This window comes from Gopherus evgoodei, chromosome 3 (assembly GCF_007399415.2).
Source record: "Gopherus evgoodei ecotype Sinaloan lineage chromosome 3, rGopEvg1_v1.p, whole genome shotgun sequence".
In the NCBI taxonomy this organism is placed as follows: Eukaryota; Metazoa; Chordata; order Testudines; family Testudinidae; genus Gopherus; species Gopherus evgoodei.
In genome coordinates this window covers 194,925,146-194,940,938 of record NC_044324.1, presented here as the reverse complement: position 1 = coordinate 194,940,938, position 15,793 = coordinate 194,925,146, and the positions used below count along the sequence as shown (strand labels likewise).

The following is a 15,793-nucleotide window of genomic DNA, read 5'->3' as shown; positions in this document are numbered from 1 at the left end:
AGGCGGTCCCCGGCACCAGTAGGAGCAACCCGGGGGCAGAGTCAAAACCAATGCCATAAAATTAGGTCAGATCGGTCCTGCACATGAGAATTTTGGGCAGGACCAAGCCTACAACCCGCTATATGCGACCACGAGAGAGGAGGTAGTGGAGGTAAATGGCGTGAAAAGTGCAAGGTCATGCATTTAGGGATTAATAACAAGAATTTTGGTTATAAGCTGGGGGCGAATCAGTTGGAAGTAACAGAGGAGGAGAAGGATCTCGGAGTGTTGGTTGATCACAGGATGACTATGAGCCACCAATGTGATATGGCCGTTAAAAAAGCTAATGCGGTCTTGGGATGCATCAGGCGAGGTATTTCCAGTAGAGATAAGGAGGTGTTAGTACCGTTATATAAGGCACTGGTGAGACCTCACCTGGAATACTGTGTGCAGTCCTGGTCTCCCATGTTTAAGAAGGATGAATTCAAACCAGAATAGGTACAGAGAAAGGCTATTAGGATGATCCGAGGAATGGAAAACCTGTCATATGAAAGGAGACTCAAAGAGCTTGGCTTGTTTAACCTAACCAAAAGAAGCCTGAGAGAAAATATGATTGCCCTCTCTAAATATATCAGAGGAATAAATACCAGGGAAGGAGAGGAATTATTTAAGCTTAGTACCAATGTGGACACAAGAACAAATGGATATAAACTGACCATCAGGAAGTTTAGACTTGAAATTGGATGAAGGTTTCTAAGCATCAGAGGAGTGAAGTTCTGAAACAGCCTTCCAAAGGGAGTAGTGGGGGCAAAAGACATATCTGGCTTAAAGACTAAACTTGATAAGTTTATGGAGGGGATGGTATAATGGGATAGCCTAATTTTGGCAATTAATTCATCTTTGACTACTAGAAGTAAATATGCCCAATAGCTTGTGATGGGATGTTAGATAGGGTGGGATCTGAGTTACTAAAGAGAATTCTTTCTTGGGTGTCTTTCTGGTGAGTCTTGCCCACATGCTCAGGGTTTAGCTGAGTGCCATATTTGGGGTCAGGAAGGAATTTTCCTCCAGGGCAGATTGGCAGAAGCCCTGGGGGGGGGTTCGCCTTCCTCTCCAGCGTGGGGCATGGGTCATATGCTGGAACATTCTCTGCATCTTGAAGTCTTTAAACCATGATTTGAGGACTTCAATGGCTCAGAAACAGGTCTGATACAGGAGTGGGTGGGTGAGATTCTGTGGCCTGCGTTGTGCAGGAGGTCAGACTAAATGACCATAATGGACCCTTCTGACCTTAAAGTTTATGATTCTATGATTCTATATAGGGGAAAACCAAAGGCCTAGGGACATATTATGTGGTCAAATGCAATCTGCTGTACCAAATATGGGGGAGGAGGAGAGCGAGAGGAGAAGTAGAGCAGCTCTTAGTACCACAGAAGCACACAAAAGCAGTGTTAGAGCTAGCTCACAGTCATTTATTTGGGGGACATCTACGAGTAGATAAGACCCTGGATAGAGTCCAAAAAAGGTTTAATTGGCCAGAAGTATGGGTGGAAGTCTAGTACTATTGCGCCTCCTGCCCAGAATGCTTGTTGCACATCCCCCTACCTCATTTACAGGCTCTGTTGGAGCCCTTCCCTGTTATTGAAGTCTCGTTGAAAGGGTAACCATGGGCCAAGTGGTTCTGCTAGAAAAATTGGCATGGGGTCACCGAAGCATACTCGTCATCCTTTACTACACCACATAGTACCCAGAAGCCATTCCCCTAAGAAGCCCAACATCAAAGGCAATAGCAAAAGAACTGCTCAAGGTTTTTTGCTAGAGTGGGCGTCCCTAAGGAGATCCTGACAACCATGGAACTCCCTTCATGTCGAAATTAATGAGGGTCTTATGAACCCTGCTCCGCATCCAGGCTCTGTGGACCTCAGTCTACCATCCTCAAACAGAGGGCCTGCTCAGTAAATTTAATCGAACCCTAAATGCATGATTTGGAAGGTGGTGGCCCAGCACAGAAAAGACTGGGATACTCTTCTACCGTACCTGATGTTTGCGATATGGGAGGTTCCTCAGGCATCTACTGGATTCATCCCCTTGGAGCTACTGTATGGACACCACCTGTGTGGCATATTATATATCACCAAGGAGGATAGGGAAGAACAGCCCAACCCAGGGAAGAACGTCATTAAGCATGTGGCACAGATGAGATGTCTGAGTGACCTCCATAGTATGAGAGCATTTTCAGAGAGCACAAGAGTCCAGCGGTCCTATTACAACCGCTGGGAGAAAGCACAGAGATTTCAGCCAGGAGAACGGGTGATGGTGCTGGTGCCGACAACAGAAAGCAAGCTTTTGGCCAGCTGGCATGGGCTATATGAGATAGAGGAAGACAACTACAAGGCAAAGGAAGCAGACAGCCGAAGGCTAGAGCAGATCTACCGAGTCAAATTACTGAAAACCTGGCGCAACTGGGCGATGTGCCTGATCACCAAAGGAGCTCCACTTCAGACAGATGGCCCACAAGGGCAGGTGAGGATATCCCCCGAACTAACTCCAGAACAATGAACAGAGGTCATTGAGATGATCCAGAGGATCCAGCAGAACCGTGCAGCCAGGCTGTATGACAACGGTCCAACATCATATTTTCACCTGTACCAGAGCAAGGGTAATGATTAAACTGTACCAGAGGCAAAAAGGGAAGAAATTAGGATGGAAGTGAGGAGGATGCTGGAACTTGGGGTTATTGAAGAATCCCACAGCCAGTGGTCCAGCCATATCATCCTAGTCCCCAAGCCTGACAGCATCCTGAGGTTTTATAACAACTTCCGAAAGTTGAACGAAATATCCCAGTTTGATGCCTACCTAATACCAAGCATTGATGAGCCAGTAGATCAGTTAGGCAAGGCCTGATAATTGATCACTCTGGACCTGACAAAAAGCTACTGGCAAATCCCCCTGGCTGAGAAGAAGACTACCTTTAGTACACCCAATGGCCTCTTCCAATATACCATCCTCCCTTTCGGACTCCATGGGGCCCCCACAACTTTCCAACAACTAATGGAAAAATTATTATGACCACACACCATGTATGCCGCTGCCTATTTAGACCATGTAATCATCCATAGCCCTGACTGGGAGATGAACCCAGGAAAAGTAGAAGCGGTGCTAGAGGCCCTTAGACAGGCTGGCCTCGCCGCCAACCCTGCCAAGTGCACGGTGGGGCTAGGGAAAGCTAGATACCTCAGGCATGTAGTAAGAAGGGGCCTGGTGAAACCCCAATGGAAGAAAGCAGTGGCAATAGCAGGCTGGCCCTGATTGGTCTGCAGAAAGCAAGTCAGAGCATTTCTAGGAGAGTGGGATACTATCGCAGATTCATCCCTCACTATGCCACGAGGGCATGGCCATTGACAGACCTGATAAAAACTCGGGGCCCAGATACAGTAAGGTGGACCGATGCAACAGAAGAAGCATTCACAGATTTAAGGACAGCCCTTTGCAGTCATCCAGTGCCCATAGCCCCAGACTTCAAGATGGAATTCATCCTACAGATGGATCCCTCAGAGATAGGGCTAGGGGCCATCCTTTCGCAGATGGGCAGGAAGGAGGAGGACCCAATCCTGTACGTCAGCCAGAAACTCCTCCCCAAGGAGCAACAGTACGCCGTCATTGTAAGAGAATGCCTGGCGGTCAAATGGGCCATGGAGACTTTCTGATACTACCTACTGGAGCGGCAGTTCACTCTCATGACAGACTCACCCCACTCAAGTGGATTCAAAGAAACAAGGAGAAGAATGCAAGAGTGACTAGCAGTGTTCCCTCTAATTTTTTTATTCTCATGTGCGGAATGAATTTTGTTATGTGCACCAATATGGAGGTGATATTGGTGCACATAACGAAGTTCATGTGGTGGGGGTCAGGCCGAAGGGTTTGGAGTGGGGGAGGGGGCTCCGGATTGGGGAAGAGGGTTGGGGTGCAGGGGTGTGAGGGCTCTGGCTGGGAGTGTGGGCTCTGGGGTGCGGCCAGGGATGAAGGGTTCAGGGTGTGGGAGGGGGCTTAGGGATGTGGAAGAGGATTGGGTGCAGGAAGTGAGGGCTCCGGCTCAGGATGAAGGCTGTGGAGTGGGGCTGAGGATGAGGGGTTCGGGGTGTGGGAAGGGGCTCGGGGCTGGGGCAGAGTGTTGGGATGTGATGGGGTGCAGGCTGTGGGGTGGGGCCAGGGATGAGGGGCTTGGGGTGCAGACTGCCCTGGGGCTGCGGTGGGGAGAAAGGACTCCCCCCAGCCCTCTCGCACTGCAGCAGCTTGGGAGCAGGGGAGAGGCACCTCTCCCCAGACGTGGCAGCTCTAGCGGGGCTGGGCTGGGCCAAGGAAGGGGCTCCTCTCCCTCGGCTGCAGCAAGGAGGACAGATCTGCTCTGGGACCGGCAGGGAGGGGCACCTCTCCCACCACAGCAGGTCCGTGCTGGGGCCTATGGGGAGAGGTGCCTCTCCCTGCAGCAGCAAGTCAGGGGGAAAGTCATCTTTCTCCACCGCAGCCCTGAGCCCTTGCTGCATGGCTGTGCAGTTTAGAGCAAACTTAAGTGACTAAACTATGCAACCCTTCCATTTCTGGGTATAGCATAGGGCCTGAAGCCAACATGGCAGTGCTGACGGCCTGTCACTACAGCACTGCCTCTCATCCCAAGTAGTCAAACCCTGTAGTGTTGAGTAGGGGGGCAGAAGGGGGAGATATGTGATACAGCTGGGCCAGAGGGCAATGGGAGAGTGCCAGATGAAGGTATATAACCCCCAGGATGATCAGAGTTTTATTCTCTGTGGACTGAGGAGAGGTTACTGCAGGTTAATTAGAGCACCTGGAACCAATTAAGACCAGCCAGATACCTAATAAAAACCCCTGCTTCAGTCAGAAAGGAGGAGGAAAGGAGAGTTGACTGTACTTTGAAGCAGTATTGTTATTGACCAGAGGATCAGAGTACCAAGGGAAGGGAAACCCTGCTCAAGCAGAGCAGAGAGACTCCCCAGGCACAAAGGACCGAGAGAAACCATGCCCAGGGTGGGAGAGGGCAGGAAGACCAAGAATAGGGGAAGAGGTGATGCCCTGACCCATCACACGAAGGAAAAGCGTGGGGTCCACCATAACAGTATTGACAATTTGCCACAATACATATTAAATTACACACTAATGTTTTGCTGTTCTTATTGAAAAAAGGTGAGGAAAATATTGATGTATGACTTATGTCAGAAATATCAGTTATAAAATTATTTAAGAAAAAAAAGAGAAAAGTAACTTGTTCCCTTATTGTTCATTTAGAGAAAGAAAAGCTTAATGCTAGAGAAAATTTGATCTGAGTGAGTAGCAATCCATGCAGAGGTTTAGAAAGGTTTCTGTTCTGCTGTTTTTCTTTTATATTCAGAACACAGAGACTTTTAAAATTAAATTAACATTTATACCTACAGTTCTCAATTTAATGGAAATTTTAAAAAATACTCAGGGTATTAGATAACATCTTTTAAATAAATAAAATAGCTAGAGATAATTTCAGAGAGTGTATCTTTCAATAGGCAGAACATACAGTACATATTCCAAGATATTAAAATGTAAGAGGCACTTACAGAGAACAATTTTTATCCACTATGGTCTTGAAATCAATGGAAGTTAGGACCTAAATACTTTTGGTAATCTGGGTCTATATACCTTCATGTGACCCAGGGGTAGGGTGATCAGATAGCCACTGTGAAAAAACAGGACAGGGAGTGGGGGGTAATAGGCGCCTATATAAGAAAAAGCCTCAAAAAATGGCACTGCCCCTTTGAAAACGGGACATCTGGTCACGCTGTCCAGGGGGCATAAAACAAGCTGCAGATGCACCAAAAGTTATCTTAAAAGCAATCCTGTGGATTCTCCACAAGCTTACATGTTCCAAACAGGGATTTTGATTGCTTATGCAAAACAGCTTTCTTGTCCCAGTGTATCTCCAAAAGGGGATATTGGTCAGGCCAAGAAAAGAGTTTCAACTTAGTGCAGCACAAATAAAGATTTTGCTGTCTCAGAGGTTTTGAAAATGACAGTCATGTTTTATGCAACAATTCAACCACCCATTTGGTTAGTTAACTACTGCTCAATGATGTCCAAAGCTGTAAGGGATACATCCATTCAAGAGGTCTTCCATTACATACAGATCTGTCAGCGGAAACATCATAATGAAAGACAATCAAGGAAATCAGGTTTACAAACTTCCTAGAAGACATGTCCACAAGACACTATAAAATCAGGTTGTAACCACCTTTTCTTAGCCAGACGGTTCATATTTTTCTAAAGCAAAATTCCCAATGACTTCAACTGGAGTTCTGTGCAGTTGAAGTACACAGTACTTGGCTCTGTATGTTTCACTCTAAAATGCATGGAAAGGTTGGGATATGACATTGCTCATATCAGCACTTAAACATTTCTAAAACCTAATCTCTTAGCCTTAAGGCATCCAGAAACATAACTGAAAATAACAGTAATAAAAAACTGTAAAAACATTAAATAATTAATCTTTCTGATACCCATGTAAAGTAGATTTAGTATTATTGTTTGCTTTTTATAGATGGAAGCAGAAAGCGCATGATTGACTTACTCAAGGCCACACAGGGAGCCTGCTGTAAAGCCTGCATTTGAACATTGAGGGTGTGGCTCATCAACTAGAGTAAATAGGTCTAGCTCTATTAAAGACAATGAAGTTGCATCCATTTTCACGAGCTGAGGATCTGATCTGGAAGTTCCTGGCTCTCTGGCTAAAGGACAATCATTCTGTATCTAAAGGTAAATATTCACACATCACTGCAAAGTCAAATGGAGAGCATGGCCAAATTCTCTTCTCACATCAGTTTTACTGAGGTCAATACACCAGATTAAAACTAGTGTGATCTGCTTGAACCTCTATTTGAGCATCACCCAGTGTGATAAAATCTCACATAATGCAAACAATCTAACTTCTTACATTCAGAGGTATATGGACATGCACATCGGAGAACTCTTCTCTGGTGCAGATTATTTTACATGTCTGGAGTTAGAGGTTTGATCTTTGTGCAGTGCTTGACATTACTGCCTATAAACAATGGCATTTAGCTTATATGATGGGCTCAGGGGTGGTGCTGGGGGAGCTTTGCGTGGGCTATAGCCTTGCAGAAAATTGCCTTAGCCCCCCACTCCTCATAGCCACTCAATAGCAGCTGCCACTCTCTAGCCTCCCAGCTCTGAAGGCAGAGCTGAGAAAGCAGCACCTGATGACCAAGTGCCCAGCTCTGAAGGTGGCAGTGAAGCCATCAGCAGCATCTCAGAAGTAACCCCAGGTGGGAAGGACAGTGTCCGAGAACAGTCCCTGGCCTGCGTTCCCAGCTGCCAACTCCCCACAGCTTCCCAGACTGACCTGCTCCAGCCCAGGCTCCTGGACCCCTCTCCCTGTGATCTCTGCTCCACGAGGGCTCTGCCAGTGCCAGATAGGGTTGCCAACTTTCTAATCACACAAAATCAAACACCCTTGCCCTGCCTCTTCCCTGAAGCCCCACTCCTACCTCACCTCTTCTCCGAGGCCTCACCCCCCGCTCTCTCCATCCCCCCTCCCTCTGTCGCTCGCTCCCCACACCCTCTCTCACTTTAACCGCGCTGGGACAGGAGGTTGGGTGCAGGAGGAGAGTGAGGGTTCTGGCTGCGGGCTCTGGGGTGGGGCCATAGATCAGAGGTTTGGGGTGTGGGAATGGGAGTGGGAGTGGGCTCCGGGTTGGGGGTTGGCATGCAGGAGGGGTGCAAGGTGCAGGCAGGAGGCTTAGGGCAGGGAGTTGGGGGGGTGAGGTGCAGAAGGATTTGGGCTCCGGGGTGACAGAGGCGCGCACCGGGTACAGTGCAGGCTCCCTGCATGCCTGCCCTGTCCCCGGCCCCACACCACTACAGGAAGTGTTGCGGTCCCTGGGAGACGGGGGCAGAGGGCTCCATGTGCGCTGCCCTTGCCACACCTCCAGGTACCTCCCCTGATGCTCCCATTGGCCGCGGTTCCCCATTCCCAGCCAATGGGAGCTGCGGGGGGCAGTGTCTGGAGGAAAGGGCAACACATGGAGCCCTCTGCCATGGGTCAATCCCACAGGCCGGACCCAAAGCGCTGAGGGGCCAGATCCGGCCCACGGGCTGTAGTTTGCCCACCCCTGCCCTAGATGTGTGGGCAGCCAGGGAGACTCCGTGCGCTGCCTTCACATCCACAGGCGCCGCCCCCGCAGCTCCCATTGCTCATGGTTCCCAGGCAGTGGGAGCCACGGAGCTGGCCCTTGGAGCAGGGACAGCAAATGGAGCATCTCTGGCAGCCCATGCATCTAGGGGCTGCAGGACCTGGCAGCTGCTTCTGGGAGCCACACGGAGCCACGGCAGGCAGGGAGCCTGCCTTAGCCTTGGATTCCTGCTGCGCCGCCAACCAGACTTTTAACGGCCCGGGCAGCAGTGCCGACTACAGCCACCAGGGTATCTTTTCAAAGGGGTGTTCCAGTCAAAACACAGATGCCTGGCAACCCTAGCCCCAGCACCAGGTCCACCCACCTTGGCAGCAGTTACCAGCTGTGAGCAGTCAAAGGACAGTGGGGAGCTGAAGAGCAGCCGCATCCCCAGTCAGGGAGAGGTTTCAGGGAAGGGGGTGGGGAGGAGGAGGCAGGACTGGAACCTAGGAGGAGCAAAGGGCAGGGCCACAGAGAGGGGCATGGCCTACCTCAGCCCCTCCACCGGGAAGAGGCTGGCACTGTCCCTGGATGGGATACAGTTTGCCTTGCAGTCACAATTCCAGTTTTTCTTTTAATCAGGACCAATTACTCTGTCTTATAAGGTGTAGTGTTTTCTAGTACTGGACCTACATTTAAGATGCCAGTGATCCAGTTTTAATAGGTAGTATCTACACTCACTAAACGGTGTGTACCTATTTAGGGACCTGGCTAGTTTCGCTTCTAAAATAAGATGATCCATCATACTACCCACATAATCATGCCATAGAGCAATGGTTCTCAAACTTTTGTACTGGTGACCGCTTTTTCACATAGCAAGCCTTTCAGTACGACCCCTCCTTATAAATTAAAGAGTTTTTTATATATATTTAACACCATTATAAAAGCTGGAGTCAAAGCAGGGTTTGGGGTGGAGGCTGACAGCTCGCAATCCCTCCATGTAATAACTTCATGACTCCCAGACAGGTCCCAAGCCCCAGTTTGAGAACCCCTGCCACAAAGCCAGTGTCCAGTAGTATGATAATCTGTGTACATTCAGATCAGAACTAGGGGTACATCTACAGGATTATTCCGATTTTACATAAACTGGTTTTGTAAAACAGATTGTATCAAGTCAAGTGCACGCGGCCACACAAAGCACAATAATTCGGTGGCGTGCGTCCATGTACCGAGGCTAGCGTTGATTTCTGGACCTCATAGAGGTCAGCCAGGAGCACTCACGAGATGATGACAAGGACGGCTACCAGTTCTTCTGCACTGTACAGTCTCCCACCGGGGAAGGGAGGGGAGAGGATGCTGCTGTTCAGTGCCACAGCACCACGTCTACCAGCCGCATGCAGCAGACATACGGTGACATTGAAAAAAGTCAAGAAACTATTTTTTCCCCTTTTCTTTCACGGGAGGGGAGGTAAATTGATGAGACATATCCTGAACCACCCCGGACAATGTGTTTGACCCTACAGGCATTGGGAGCTCAGCTAAGAATGCAAATACTTTTCGGAGACTGCGGGGACTGTGGGATAGCTGGAGTCCTCAGTCCCCCCTTCCTTCCTCCAAGAGCATCCATTTGATTCTTTCGCTTTCCATTACGCTTGTCACACAGCCTGGAGATTTTTTTCAAATGCTTTGGCATTTCGTCTTCTGCAACGGAGCTCTGATAGAACAGATTTGTCTGCCCATACAGCGATCAGCTCCAGTATCTCCATACAGTCCATGCTGGAGCTCTTTTTGGATTTGAAACTCCATCGCCACCCGTGCTGATCAGAGCTCCAAGCTGGGCAAACAGGAAATGCAATTCAAAAGTTTGCGGGGCTTTTCCTGTCTACCTGGCCAGTGCATCCAAGTTCAGATTGCTTTCCAGAGCGGTCACAATGGTGCACTGTGGGATACCGCCCGGAGGCCAGTACCGTCGATTTGCAGCCACACTAACCCTAATCCGACATGGCAATACCGATTTCAGTGCTACTCCTTTCGTCGGGGAGGAGTACAGAAACCAGTTTTAAGAGCCCTTTATATCGATATAAAGGGCCTCGTTGTGTGGACGGGTGCAGGGTTAAATCGGTTTGACGCTACTAAAATTGGTTTAAATGTGTCGTGTAGACCAGGCCTAAGACTAATCTACTGACCAAAGTCTAGCACTTTGAATCCACAACACTCTTAAATCTAGCACCAGATGACAAACTAATGATTAGTACAACTCTGACAATGCACAGCAGGAGGGTGGCTCTGAGAAGTTCCTCACAGCCAAATCTGCAACAGACTTGGTTTCCATTTCTTAAGATACCATCAGATAAAACCAGAGATCACTGAGAAATTGGGAACTGCTTTACTCTTACCAGAATTGAATATAACTGTACAGATAATTAAAAAGGTAAATGCTCAACGATGTTATATCTGTTGCTGATTGACTGTAAAAGACAAACACAGAGACAATGGGAATCTGATTTAGAATTAAGACACAATGACAAAACATGGCAATATATTGACCCTTTTAAAAGAGCTATCTGTAAACATTAAACATACACCCATACATTTTAATTACCGTGCCTTCATCATATATATTTAACTCCAAGACAATTAGGCAAAATAAATCCAGAACATTTAGCTGGACGTCTCTGCTGAAATCTAAGAGAAAGGGGTTTTTTTTTAATATACTGGTAAGTACTTGCCCAAGAATTAATGGTTTCTGATGAAGAGGTAATGAAAGTGTTTCTAAGTTAATGGGAGGTGCTATCCTTCATCTGTGTTTCTTGGGGAATATATCACTGCTAAATCTTAATTCTTTCTCTGAGAAAACAGGCAGAAGCAATGTAACTATAGCAAGAAGAAGAATAGCTCTATTATAAAGTAAAGAATACCTTTACTTAAAAATTGGATTAGAGACATAATGGATTGTGCCACACTGGGGAAAATGTCTGTACCATTAATCAAAAAATTCTGGAATTTGATAAAATGTGGGAGATCCTTTCAAAAACACACAAGAGAATATGATGTAATAAATTGAGCTTACAGGCATGCGCTAAATAAATATTTATGAAATTAGAAGGATCTGCAGATAATATTTGCTCCTCAAAGAGTTGAGGATGGAATCTTTGTTCCTTTTTGTTTAATTATGGGTTCGGTCCTATATTGTTTTTATTTATTATTTGCTTTTATTACATACATTTAAAAAATTATACCATATGTGAGAAAATAGCATTCTACAAATATTTAACCCCACTAAACTTCAACCCAAATTCTGCTGTTACATCAATGTTACCCTGCTAAAGTCACAGGGGTTGCACCAATACAACTGACAACAAAATTTGGCCCTATAACGCAAAAAGTTTTACTAGAAAATCTCTTAAACAGAAGCTATACATTAGCCAAGTGTAAAGTTCCCTAATTGCACAGTGTCTGATCAAGGGCAAGAATACAACTGAAATCAGTGGGAACTGGATTAAGTCTTAGCTCCCAAAAGCCTGTCACCAGTGCCCAGCCACCGTAGAGGAAAGTAATCCTTTCCCAGACTCTGAGATGTCTCTTCCATAGGAAGGACTGGAGTGGCCTCAACGCCATTGCACCCTGAAGGGAAACACTTGAGTTCAAGCTGCAATCTCCAGCTCCACTCTCGGCCCATCCTGGCAGAAGCACAACACCCATCTGTCCACTCCAGTGTAGTATGAAAGAAGATTTTAGCTTGACAATAATAGTTTACTAATTTTACACAACTACTGAGATTCACTCTTCAGGGCACTGTGAGCAGCAGATGACAGTTTTCTTGTGCTCTCCTGTCTGTCTGTTCTATTTACCTGTTTCTCATCTTTTACTTAGGACACGTCTATCGTGCCCCATAGTTCAGACTATGGGGGAGGGGCTGAATAGCAGGGTGAACCAAAGTGCTGTGCTGTAATTCCTCCAGGTGGCATGAACTTAAAGCTTTGTAGTTCTAACTAATATAAGTCCTGTTTGAAGAGGGTTATGGATCTTTAACTTTGTGCCTAGAGTGTCCTGCTAAACTGAGGACAGTGCAGACATATCCTTAAATAGGAGGAGATTAAAAGAAACAAACTCTCAGAGCCAGAAATCAGGTGTTTGAAGACCAAGCAAAAGTTAAGGCTGACCTTGGGAGCAATAACTTTGTGCTCTTCACATGCAAGTCATGCAAAAATTACTGCAAGCCACAGGGCTGAGTTTTAGAGAAATGATGCAGCCATACCCAGTATTTTGGGTAAATAATGACCTGTGTCATCATCGTAGTAGATTGTGAACAATCCTAAAGCCAGAGAAAAGTCCCAATGTCATCACCATCTAAAACCAATGACCCAAAGCAAATAGCCATTGCATGAAATCCTCACTCCATTCACATCTACACATGGAAAAAAGGGAAAATACAAAGTATTCTGACTATGAGACACAAACTAACATAGCAACTAAATATATACACAACAGCAAAATGGCAAACAGTGTCAGGAAACACCCTCTGGTGGCAGAACCATGATGCGGATCCACCAATTTGAATCTAGGCTCAATATATCATGATTGCACCTCTCAAATAAGAGACATCAGACAATGTGTAGAATGTGTCCTGAGACTGCAGGACAAGAAGCAGACTATAACACTAATGACATGTCTTTATGACCTTTTGAAAACTTGAGTTTGCAAAGATTTGCCATTGGTAGAAAGATGGGTATGTCTAACTGGTGAAGGCCTGGAAGAATTGTTTTGTTCATTTACTGTACACAAAGGGTAGTATTTTATATCCTTTTTACAGCTAGATATATACCCTTATTCAGAAATAATACAGATGGACACCAATACAAACCATTGGAAAGGCATAATACGGGAAAAGGTACAAACTAATGTGAGAGGAGAAGCTCTTCTTTTTAATGTAAGCACTTTTTTTTTTTGCATCCAAGGATATGATCTTGCTGCTTGATCAGTTCTCCAGTTATCTACATGTATCATCTTTCTCACAGTTCACCTGCTAATTCCACCACACAACTCACATGCTGACAGGGAGGGAGAATGGTGTTTGTACAGTGCTTAGAAAACAGAGCGCTTGCCCAGGATTGGGTCTCCTAAACCCTACCACAATACAAATAAATGACAACAATAAAATGGGACTCAAGAGATCTTTAATTCCTGCCTCTATCACAGACTTCCTCTGTGATCTTAGGGTTAGACTGTGCAACACTCATGTTGATAAACAGTTACTCACATGTCAATGGGACTGCACGTGTGAGTAACTGCTAAAAACTTAATTAAGGGTTATACAATCTAGTCCTTAACTTCTCCAGCCTACATTCTGTGCTCTGCTGAGTTTCTGTTTGATACAGCTGTTAGAGAAGGGGACGTCAGGGAGTTGGTTATGGCTCCCTGACCCTCAGAGCAGATCTACACAACCCTGAGCCATGGCTTAGGCTAGAGCAGTCTGGAGTCTGCTCTAATTTACACCACTGAATATAACATGTTCTGGTAATGCCCTAACATAACTACTACACCATGGCCAAGTGGGAGAGTGGCACAGTGGGAATTCTCAGCTGAGGAGAATTCAGTAGCTTTCTGACTCTTTTGAGCCATTCCAAAAGGAACACCAGTGAGAATCTGATCCTCTGTGTCTCAGTTTCCAACTGTAAAATAGGGATAATACTTCCTTGGAAGGTCCTGTGAGGATAGATGTATCAATATAGGCTCAGATACTACAGTACCATATATTAGTACAGGTAGAATCAAGGAAGAAAATATCTACCAAAAGCCAGTGGTTTGGGGTGTGCAGCTTAGTTTTGTTTTAACATAGACATTTGGAAACTTCATTTTTTGGCAGCACTGTACTGATCACAGCTGAAATGTATACAGAGCATTACTTAGCTACAATGAATATTCTTCCTCCTCCCTTCTTAATTATAGTGTAGCAATGAATCGGTATTAGAAAGGAACATCACACACAAGCTATTATTTGCAGATGTAACTCCACTCCTACATCACACATCATCTTTGCTTGTACTTCCAACTATGAATATCCACACATCTGTAAAATGGAAAAAGGGGAAGGTGAGTACCAAGCAGCCATCAGAGATTAAAGGCACCATATAAACAGAAAATATTTACAAAATCCTAAAATACTTTTATTTGCTCAATTACATCTATGTTAATGAGCCATGTGTTATGTGTGCATTTCTTTAACAGAGATTATATGATCATAGTGGGTGAAATTCACCTCTATGTAAAGAGCTAACTGAAAGCATATGCGCCAACTCAGTGCACCTACTCTGAGGTCTTATGTGGGGCATCTTCTCACACTCACTCCATTTTTATACCTGTGTAACTCCACTGACATCAACAGAGTTACTCCTGATTTACACCAGTGTAAATGACTGGACAATCAGACTCACACATTTAAAATAACTGTCCCTGTAAATACAACAAATAAAACATTTGTCTGTCTCTTTTTTGCAATGACATCAACCTGTTTGTGTTTAACTATATACTGCTTTACAAAGCCCTTTACACTAAAAAGTTAGACTCTTACTTTAAAATGGTACCGTTTTTTCTGTTGTAAAACAGATTTTGCTATAGATCTTTCTTCATGAACTTCTTCAAAGTACTATAGTAGCTTAGTTATCAAGTAGATTTTACTAGTTTCTCTTATGTCAGACATCAGCAGCTAAAGCTGTCAAATTGTGCTGAGCAAAGAGAAGTAAACTTCGTGGCCTAAAGATAAAAAATAGAAAGATTATTGTTTCAGAAGTTAAAAATTAACATCATAAAAATGATCTGGCTTCAAACCTAGGTGAATGATGGCTTTTTTATATAAGCATGTCGGTATTAAAAATACATGTTTTGGAAAGAGAACAGCAGCAACTGTTTGAATGCTATTTTACAATTATCACTGTGAAACCTATTATTTCAGATCAAAAATTAAAGCTAGGGTTTTACTCTGTTGCATTTTGAAATAGTAACATTGGAGACTGTGTAATATAACTGTAACAATTTGGGCATTAGAATTTCCCTTCTCCCCAATTAATCATTAAAAATGTTCTTGTGCATTTTAGTTTTGGAAGAACATAGGTTTAATCTAAAACGTACATCCTCAAGCCTTGACCACGCACACATATACTCACATGAGTAACCCTGTGCATATGAGTAGTCACATGTTTACTTGCATGCAGAAATGTTTGAAGAACGGGGATTTAAAGGCCAAATTCTGATGCCACTTCAATCCTAATCTTAATCTCATTGAGATCAGCAGCAAAACTTCCACCAACTTCAATGGGAGCAAATTTGGGCCTTTTCCTTGTTGCAGTAATGGCAGTGAGGAAGCACTAGTGCAAATGAGTAGCAGCATTTTGGCCCATACAAGTTAATCTATAATCAATTCTATGCAGTTACAAAGGAAAAATGTTGTGCATATAATATTTTAAAAACTGTTTTTTTTCAATTTTAGAAGGAACTAAAACACCATTGTCATGGTATAATTCCCCACTCTGAACCTTAGCGTCCAAAAGATGGGGTACCAGCATGAATTCCTCTAAGCTTAATTACCAGCTTAGAACCTGTAGCGCTGCCACCAACCAGGAATTCCAGTGCCTGGTACACTCTGG

The 15,793-nt window shown here is 45.1% G+C and overlaps 1 protein-coding gene, 1 long non-coding RNA gene and 1 pseudogene across 2 annotated transcripts in view; 1 reads left to right on the top strand and 2 right to left on the bottom strand.

Moving 5' to 3' along the window:
- LOC115649130 overlaps positions 1-3,964 on the top strand; it is a 22,426-nt gene extending 18,462 nt beyond the window's left edge. Inside the window, exon 3 of the long non-coding RNA XR_003999768.1 lies at positions 3,848-3,964. This is a non-coding gene — a long non-coding RNA (uncharacterized LOC115649130). The remainder of the gene's footprint in view (positions 1-3,847) is intronic.
- Positions 1-15,793, bottom strand: part of NRXN1 (neurexin 1) — a 1,285,455-nt gene that overhangs the window by 430,235 nt on the left and 839,427 nt on the right.
- LOC115649129 overlaps positions 1-15,793 on the bottom strand; it is a 17,650-nt pseudogene extending 1,857 nt beyond the window's left edge.